The 9,630-nt window shown below is 48.6% G+C and overlaps 2 protein-coding genes across 3 annotated transcripts in view; one reads left to right on the top strand and one right to left on the bottom strand.

The window, feature by feature from the left end:
* Positions 1-9,630, top strand: part of Svop (SV2 related protein) — a 65,253-nt gene that overhangs the window by 2,923 nt on the left and 52,700 nt on the right. The window contains exon 1 of one of the 2 annotated variants that reach the window (XM_029477554.1): positions 7,775-7,848. The exons of the other annotated variant lie outside the window; for it this stretch is intronic. The gene's annotated coding sequence lies outside the window, so the exon portion shown is untranslated. Of the gene's footprint in view, positions 1-7,774; positions 7,849-9,630 lie in introns of those variants that run through there. 2 annotated transcript variants of the gene reach the window in all.
* The window catches only part of Usp30 (ubiquitin specific peptidase 30), a 57,124-nt gene that overhangs the window by 35,221 nt on the left and 12,273 nt on the right, over positions 1-9,630 (bottom strand). The window lies entirely within an intron of this gene.

Below are 9,630 nucleotides of genomic sequence, written 5' to 3'. Positions count from 1 at the left end.
CGTATAAACGAAATCAAAAAAACAAACATCCTTTTAAAAAGAAAGCCCCTGGCTACAGAATTAGCCTGTAAATGCTCTGACCTCCCGTTTATAAAGAAAAAAAAAAAAAAAAAAAAAAAAAAAAAAAAAAAACGAGGAAGCTAAAATGAAAACAGACAGCCGTGTGAATCTGAGTGGGTTACACATCACGACTTAGATGTTTCTGAGACCCATACCCTGCATATATCATATGCAGATGGCAGGCAACAGATTTCCTGAGAGCAATGTGGTTTAAAAAATATCCAGAGTGCTGGCAGGAGTGGACTCTGGAACAGACGCGGTCCTGCGGGAGGTTGGGTGCTAATCGACCATAAGCCTGTAAGCAGATTTCAGGGCTGGGGAGGGGAGCAGGGTGAGCATCGCTAAGAAAGCAATCCTCTGGTGAACCTGGAGGCCCTGTTGCACAGCTCTGGGATGGCCCAGCTGAGACCACGGATGGCTCTTGTTTCCCTGCTGACTGCAGGTGACACGCATGTGGGGTATGGAGCAGCCTCAAGTCTGTATGTTGATCTTCCTTATTGTACGAGGCAGGCTTGTGAGATTTCTCTTTTCCGGTTAGGGCTTTTTCTTTTCAGGGATGATGGAGCCCAGGGCCTCATGCATGCCAAGCAAGAGCTCTGCCACTGATCCCCAGGCGTCAGATGACTCACTGTGTAGACCAGGTTGTCCCAGAGCTCACAGAGATCTCCCTGCCTCTGCCTCCAGAGTGCTGGGATGAAAAAATGTGTGCCACCGGGCCTGGGCACTCAATAATTTAACTTTGATACTATCCTTGGTACAAAGGATTGGATAGATGGCTAAGATAAAATGGTATATGCCTTGAAGAAGATGCCGTCGTACAGTCACAGTATGGTAGCCTCTGGCCACATGTGCTTAATATAAGTTATATAATTTACATGTGAAATAATTTACATGGTATGATATTGTTCTACCTACGTTTCTGCAGCTGTAACAAGACATCCTGCATTACCGAGGAGAAAAGGGGTTTGGGAGATTCAGCTCTGCATCGTAGTCCATCCCCAAAGGAAGTCAGGGCAGGAACTTGAAGCAGCTCATTTGTTGTCCAGGAAGAATGACTTCCACTCAGGGAAATCACTGCACAACCAAAGTACAGCAGGAAGCATGCAGGTTGCTGTTGTTGGCTTGCTGACCAGCCTATACCCAGCTGGCTTTCTGATGCAGTTCAAAATTATGTGCCTAGGGAATGGTGCCACTGCCCACAGTGTACTGGACCTTCTTACATCAATTAACAATCAAAATAGTTCCCCCACCAGAAGGCCAACTTGATCTGGGCAACTTCTCAACCAAGGCCTTCCTCTCAGGCTGTGTCCTGTTGATAGTTAAAGCGGGTTGAGACAAATGCATAGAGGAAATAAATATACAAAATCTACCCCTTTGATTTCAAATGCGCACTGCATCACGATAGCTAGGGATCACCTCTGTGTGGGGCACACATGTAGACATTTCCTGTAACAGCACTGGTTTGCCAGGTTCTGCCGCACAGCGCTGGCCTGGGAGACAAGGTGGGCATTGAGTATGTCGCATTCCTAGCTGTGACAGCTGTTTCAGATGCGTGTACAGCCCAGGGCCACTCGGGGATCGTGATTCTCCACAGCAAAGAGATCAAGAAGAGCTTCCAGGCATGGGTAGGAGCCGTTCAGAAACAATACCTGTGTGGAGTGTTCCAGAGAGAGAGGCTTTGTGAGGAAAGGCCCTGAGTGGGAAGAGCATGGTGTGTCTCGCAAAAGACCACGGGGCCAGGGCACTCTGGGCGTTAAAGGATGCTGTGAAGTTAGGTCTCCATGCTCTACTGACATCTCACTCTTATGGGGGATCTGAGTCTCCCATAAGTGCTGGGTTCAAATCCTGCCTGTGACACTTACCACTGGTGGTTTTTTGGTCTTTGTCTTCATCTTTGAGAGGCTAGATGCTCATCTGTGACACTGGGAGCCTGCTTGCCCCTGCGTGGCTGACCTGTTGTAGGAGCAGGGAAGGACACTGGGTTGTGGGACTCTGATAAATGCTTCTGTCATTTCTTGTCCCCCCAACCCCCACCCCCTGCTTTGGTTTGAGTCGCTGAACTTCATTCTGGTCCCGAAATAAAGCAAGCGGCAGCTACAATCTCCTTTGCAGGAATGCCGGCCTGCAGTGCGGTGGCAGCACGTGTTTGAGCTTGAACTCTTTTAAAAGATTTATACATTTTTAAATGTATGTGTGTTATGATCGTATGTGTGCCTGCGTGCATTCTGTGTGTTCCATGCCTGCTGAGAAGAGATCAGAAAAGGGCTTCGGAGCCCCGAGAAATAGAGGGCCCAGAGGTTGTGACCCTCTCGACAACACAATGCTGAGAGGGAGCCCATAGTTCTTTACAAGATCAGCAAGTGACCTCAGCCACCAAGCTCTGCTCTGGCCCGTGAACTTGAACTCGGGACCCCTCCTCTTTTCAGTGGTTCCCATGACGGCCACACCTCCCTCACACGTGGGCCAAACTGTTGAGGTCAACTTTGGCTCTTCTCTCTCGCATGCTTTTGGTCTTCAGGAAATCTCACTGCTTGCATGCCTCAGTGTCAGCGGCGCTCCAGCCCACGGCTCTCTACAGTCACCAGATCCCGCAGGCGCTATCCCATCTGTTCTCCTCAGCAGGACTCCTCTCCTTGCTGGTCTCTCACTCATGCCCTTGCCTCCCGACGGTCTGTTCTCATCCCAGCAGCTGAAGGGCTTTGGTTTTAGATTCAATTTTCAAAAAAGTTTCTATGCGTGGGCCTACGTGTGAGGATGTGCGCATGCGCGTGTGCATGGGGCCCCACAGAGGACAATGGGGGCGCTGGGAATGGCTTCGCTGTCGCTCCATCCCCAGAGGGACTTTGTTAGATGTTGGGTCATGCTGTCACCTGCTCAAAAGCTTCCTATGGCTTCTGTGCACACTCCCTAGAACAACTGCGGTCCTCTCTCACGTACACCTGTTGGCGACCATAAGCCCTAAGACAAAACCCAAACCAGAAGACGAAGGCAGTGAGACCCTGGACAGGTGACAATTACGCCCCATGTCTCTTGGAACTGGAAGTGGCTGGGCTACCATGAAATGGTGCCCTGGGGCCTCAGAAACTCAAGAATAAGAATCTACCCTCTCTAGCAGTTCCACAAGTCCGGGGCCTGTATCCACAGGGCCAACCAACTGTGGGGTCGAGACTGAGAAGAGCATTGTCTCCCAGTCAGCATTCACAGGCTGTTTCTGTTGTCTTAGCAACACAGCCTGTGATGCTGACCAGGGACAGGGACTATAAGTAATTGCGGATGCACTAGAGTACACAAGAGGATGTCTGAGGCCATGTGCAAACCCCATACCATTTCATATCGCGTAGCCAGACTATGGTTTCCACGGAAGGTTCTGGAACCAGTTCCTGCAGATACTGAGATGACCACATACCCCCAAAGAAATGGATACATGGTATCGAGGAGGTGTTTGCACACCCAAGTGCATCGTGATGTCATCCATAATTGCCAAACCGTAAAGACAGCTCTTATCCATCAACACATCGAGATAGTGTAGTATATCTATGTAACTAGAATACTATTTAGCCTTCAAAAGGAAAAGCATTCTGGTCCAGGTTGTGGCATGACCCGGGGGCGGGATGGAAAGGGAAATGGGCCAGTCTTCATGGGTCACAAGTGCTTCGTGAAGTTGCTTAGATGAGTCCAGAGTAGGCATGTTTTTGGAGACAATGAGTAGAATGGAGGTTGCCAGGGAGTTGGTGGGAAACGGGGAGAGGAAGCAGCATTTAATGGACACAGACTTGGGGATTTTAAAAGATCAGTGCAGCAGGGCGCTGGCGGCAGCTGCATCACGTGACTGCGCTGCAACATTCAGCACTGAAAATGGCTAAAATGGGAATTGTTCACGTTGCCTTTTAGATGCAGAGTCTCCTACAGGCCAAGCTAGCCTTGAACTCACTATGTAGCCAAGGCTGATGTCTTAGTCAGGGTCTCTATTCCTGCACAAATATCATCACCAAGAATCAAGTTGGGGAGGAAAGGGTTTATTCGGCTTACACTTCCATACTGCTGTTCATCACCAAGGAAGTCAGGACTGGAACTCAAGCAGGTCAGGAAGCAGGAGCTGATGCAGAGGCCATGGAGGGATGTTCCTTACTGGCTTGCTTCCCCTGGCTTGCTCAGCCTGCTCTCCTATAGAACCCAAGACTACCAGCCCAGAGATGGTTCCACCCATAAGGGGCCTTTCCCCCTTGATCACTAATTGAGAAAATGCCTTACAGTTGTATCTCATGGAGGCATTTCCTCAACTGAAGCTCCTTTCTCTGTGATAACTCCAGCTGTGTCAAGTTGACACAAAACTAGCCAGTACAGCTGGCCTGGCTCTTAAGCCTCCCCACCTCCTATAATCATGGATTGAGAGATTACAGGTGTGTGCTATCATAAGCAGCAAGACAATAAAATTTATTAAGTATATTTTGCATGAATGAAGAATAAAAGCAGTTTCCGTTCATCCTCCAAGGGTAACTCCAAGCTAACTTTCTTGTTTTGTAGTCTTTAATCACTTAAAAGTTTTATTATTGTATTACTACTGGCAGAATGTGTGTGTTAGGTATGTACGCCACATCACACACGTGGAGACCAGGGGACAACTTCGCGGAATCAGTTCTCTCCTTCCACCTTCGTACTGGCTCTAGAGATTGAATCTGTATCCGGCTTGTGCCACAAGCCTCCTTACCCACTGAACCATCTTGCCAGTCCTTTCCTTCCAATATATGGACTCATTTATTTTGCTGCTGGACTTGAACCCAGGGGCTTGGCCTTGCTAGGCCTGTGCTGCGTCCTGAGCCACACCCAGCCCTCACCGCTCATGGGCCACTGTCTTTCCAGAGAAAGGTTCAGAGGGAAGGGAACCCACAAGCTTTCCAAGTGTGGGGGCAGGGCTGTATAACACAGCTACACAGAACTGCTGGACTCCAGCCACCCGGGGAGGGAAACTAGACACATATTCCTTATTTATTTAATCTCTCTCATCTATTACTTTTTAAAATTATTATTTATTTTATTAAAATAATTATTTAATTATTTAATAAATAATTTAGTTAATAGTTTAATTATTAAATAGTTTCATTATTTAATAAACCATTTACTTAATGAATTATTTAATTATTTAATAAATAATGTATTAAAATAATTTTATTAAAAACTATTATTTACTTTATATGTAGTGTACAGGCATGCATGTGTGTGTGCCCATGTGTGTGGGAGTCACAGAACTATTTTTGGAAGTTAGTTCTCTCCTTCCACACTATGCGGCCGAGGGGATAGAACTCAGGTCACCAGGTTTGACTGCAAGCTCCTTTTACGCACTAAGCCCATCCCACTAGTCCAGATTCCTTTCCTTGCCCTGGCTCTTCTGTTCCCCCCAATTTCCTTTGACTAAGTCGAGGAACTTTACTTACTGACAGAATAACCGTCTTTAAAGATGTTGACATCTGCCCACATTTACAGCACCCACATAGAACACACTGTTCGAAAAGGATACATTAAACGGCTACATTGTTACTCAGAGACAGAGTTCAACCTGTTCCCATTATTTCATTTACTTTCTTTTTTTCTTCTATATTCCTGTGGTGATAATACTCAAAATCTATTTTTAACTGTCTTCAAGCTCCCTTGAGTTTATTTCCCCTCAGCCCTTCCCTTCTCCCAGCCCTGGGTACCCAGTGGTTCATTTTTTTCCCCAAGTTCACTTTCAGATTCGACAGGCTGCAGAGACTCTGTCTCTTGGCCTTTCTGTGCCTGGCTTATTTCACTTAAAACGGTGCCTGCTGGTTCTGTCAGCAAGCTTGGCTGCAAGCCCCTTTACCCACAGTTCTGGCCCCTGGTGTAACTTCTCTAGCTGGGTGCACCCGCACATTCTGCATTATGTCAGTGTTCTTGTGTGATTGTTAGCTGTTTCTCTTTTGCCTTTTTTTGTTTAGTTGGTTGGTTGGTTGGTTGGTTGTTGGTTTCTCAAGACAGTTTCTCTGTGTAGCCCTGGCTGCCCTAGAACTCACTTTGTAGATCAGACCCGCCTTGAACTCACAGAGATCCTCCTGCCTCTGTTTCTCGAGTGCTGGGATTAAAGGCGGGCGCCACTGCTATACTCTCTCTCTTTCACTCCTTTATCCAGACAGGTTAAAAAGATTTCTGTAATTCCAACAAAATCACCTAAGAAAACAACCTAAAAGTAGGAGAGATGGTTGGCTTATGGTTACAGAGGTCTTAACCCATGGCTAGTTGGCTCCATTGCCTTGAGATAGCCCATGGCCAATTGGTTCCTTTGCCTTGGGATAGCCCATGGCTGGTTGTCTCCATTGTTTTGGGACTGTGGTACAAATATATGCTTGCAGCAGGGCTGTGTGGCAGAGAAGGCCTCTCAACTCAGTAGATCAAGCAAGCAGAGAGAGAGAGGACAGGAAGGTGGCCGAGAGCCTGGAACCCCTTTAGGGGTCTGCCTCCAATGAATGACCTAACTTCTTCCCACTGACCCACCACTTCTCAGAGGCTGGCAAATCTTTACCACAGGCCTTACAGTGACACTCCCTGACACGTAACAGGAGCATTTCTTGACATGATTGACATTTTAGACCTAATGTCATAGTTAGGTATTTAGCCATGTCTCCACCCACTAAATGCCACAACCTACCTCACCCTAGCTTCAATTACAATTCTTGATACTGTCTCCCAACATTGTCCATGTCCCCACGAGGGTACCCCTTACACAACAGGTTACCTAGTCATGGCCTCCAGAACACCTTCCGATCTCGCCTGGAACCCTATTCCTGACTTCCATCCCACCATACCCCTCATGCCTGCTTCCTCAGCAGCCCCAACACCATCCCTCACCCCCAGTGTCCCTTTAGCAAGAGATTCTGAGAGCCAACCGGGCAAGAACTCAGTCCTACAATGAAAAAGTCCTTATTCGTTGTGTAGACACAAGAAGAAAACCTTCCAGCTGGGTATGGTGGCACATGCCTTTAATCCTAGGAATTGGGAGGGCAGAGGCAGGAGGATCTATATGAGTGCCAGGCCAGCCAGGGCTACCCAAGTGAGAGCTTAAACAAAACTTGCCACTGTGAACCACCTTGGAAGCTGTCCATCTCCCCCCTCCCCCCCGCTGATGGGCCAGCTGGGAGCCGATGCTGGTCATCAGGTTCAAGCGGCCCTGGGCTCAAACCTAACTTTCCTGCTGACGTTGTAGGATGGTTGGGCAGGTGTATTTCCTCCCAGGCCTCAGCTTCAGCATCTGTGAGTGGGGACAGGAAGGAGACCCAGCTTTGTGGGCCCGGTGCTTCCTGGAGTGGGCACTCCTGAGAGAGTACAGAGAATGTGGTATGAGTCTCCTGAATGGCCAATCTCTGTGATCATTTGGTTTGGATGTGAAATGTCCCGACCGGCTCATCTGTTTGAACATTTGGTCTGAGGATGGCGGCTTGGACTTGGGGATCTGTGGCACCATCCAGATGTGGGGCTGAGCTGGAGGATGCGATCACTGCGGGGGTGGCCTTGGCATTTATAGCCTGGACCTGCTTCTGGTCTTCTCTGCCCTTCCTCATCCCTCCAGATGTGAGTGAGCTCTCCCTGAAACAGTGACAGACAGTATGCCCTCAGACCATAAATCAAAGTAAATCCTTTCTCCTCTAAGTTGCTTCCCCTCCGTGTTTCACCACAGCCATGAAAAATGTCACTGACACAGGAAACTGGCTCCCAGAAGTGACTCACTGCTGTGTTCAGCCTGACCGGAGGGCTCCCAGGCTTCAGAGCTGGTTTACGGTAGGAAATGTGGAAGACTTTTGAGTTCTGGGCTAGGTAGGCATGCCGTACAATACACAAGCAGAGGTTGGTGGTAGATTCTCCTGGGAACCCTGGAAGACCAGACGGCAAGGGAAGCTCACATACTGCAGGGCCAGGCCCATGTTGAAGCCTCTGGTCTCCAAGTCCTGGTGTGCTTTAAAGGACTCTGCAGCTCTTAGAAGGTGAAGCCTGACTGAAGGAACTGAGTCACCCAGGGTGGGCCTTGCGGTTAGAGCTTGACCCTGTTTCCTGCTCCTGCCCACGTACCTCTCCCCAGCTATCACAATCTGTGTCCCCTCAGACCATGAGCCAGAATTAATTGTTCCTCCCTAAGCTGTTTTTTCTCAGGTGTGTCGCAGTAAGGAAGATCATGAAAACAACTGTAAGTTAGTCATCTGTTTTTCAGATGTAAGATCAGTGCTCCTCAGGCGACGCGGGGTGATAAGACATCACAAGGAAAACCCACAGAAAACTAAAAGTTCCACGAGTGACAAACTTAGAATTCAGGAGTGGGAGGGACCTGTGAGGGCGTAGTGTCCAACATCAACAGTGAGTTTCTGTCTTCCGTGGACATTCTCAGGATCTTACTGAACTCAGAGACCTTGAGCCACCCTGCTGGGGCGCTGAGCATCTGTGCTGAATAAGATGCAGAGCCAGTGATTAAGCGACTTTCTCTGTGCTTTTGGCCTCTGAAGGGAAACACTTGCCTGTGGGCTAAGAACATGCATGCTGGAGTCTAGCACAACGGTGCACACCGGTAAGCCCAGCATTAGGGAAGCTGAGGCAGGAGGATGATGAGTTTGAGGCCAGGCTGTCTTTTAAGAAAAGTCATAGGGCTGGAGGGGTTAAGGGGTTAACTTGGGTGTTAGGAGTGCCTGCTGGTCTCATGGAGGGCAAGTTCAGTTCCCAGTACCCAGGTTGTAAGGCTGGGGCTGGAGCTCTCAGAGAGCCAGCATTCTCTAAAGGCCTCTGCCCATACAGAGACACACACAGACCCACACAGACACACACCACACATAAAAGTAAAATAAATCTTTTTTTATTTTTTGGTTTTTTGAGTCAGGGTGTCTCTGTGTAGCTGTCCCACAGCTCACTCTGTAGAGCAGGATGGCCCTGTGTGCTGAGAACTGCCTAAGGTCCTGGTGTACACAGTGTGTAAGGTCCTGGTGTGGATAATGTCTAAGGTCCTGGTGCACAGTTTCTAAGGTCCTGGTCCCGGTGCAGACATTGTCTAAGGTCCTGGTGCACACAGTGTGTAAGGTCCCGGTGCAGACATTGTCTAAGGTCCTGGTGCACACAGTGTGTAAGGTCCTGGTGTACACAGTGTGTAAGGTCCTGGTGTACACAGTGTGTAAGGTCCTGATGCACACAGTGTCTAAGGTCCTGGTGCACACAGTGTGTAAGATCCTACTGCACACAGTGTCTAAGGTCCTGGTGCACACAGTGTCTAAGGTCCTGGTGCAGACAGTGTATAAAGTTCTGGTGCACACAGTGTGTAAGGTCCTGGTGCACACAGTGTCTAAGGTCCTGGTGCAGACAGTGTATAAAGTTCTGGTGCACACAGTGTGTAAGGTCCTGGTGTACACAGTGTCTAAGGTCCTGGTGCACACAGTGTGTAAGGTCCTGGTGTACACAGTGTGTAAGGTCCTGGTGTACACAGTGTGTAAGGTCCTGGTGTACACAATGTGTAAGATCCTACTGCACACAGTGTGTAAGGTCCTGGTGCACACAGTGTGTAAGGTCCTGGTGCACACAGTGTGT

Source organism: Mus caroli, chromosome 5 (assembly GCF_900094665.2).
Source record: "Mus caroli chromosome 5, CAROLI_EIJ_v1.1, whole genome shotgun sequence".
NCBI classification, from domain to species: Eukaryota; Metazoa; Chordata; class Mammalia; order Rodentia; family Muridae; genus Mus; species Mus caroli.
Note: the sequence above shows the minus strand (reverse complement) of the source record. Positions and strands in the feature narration are given on the sequence as shown.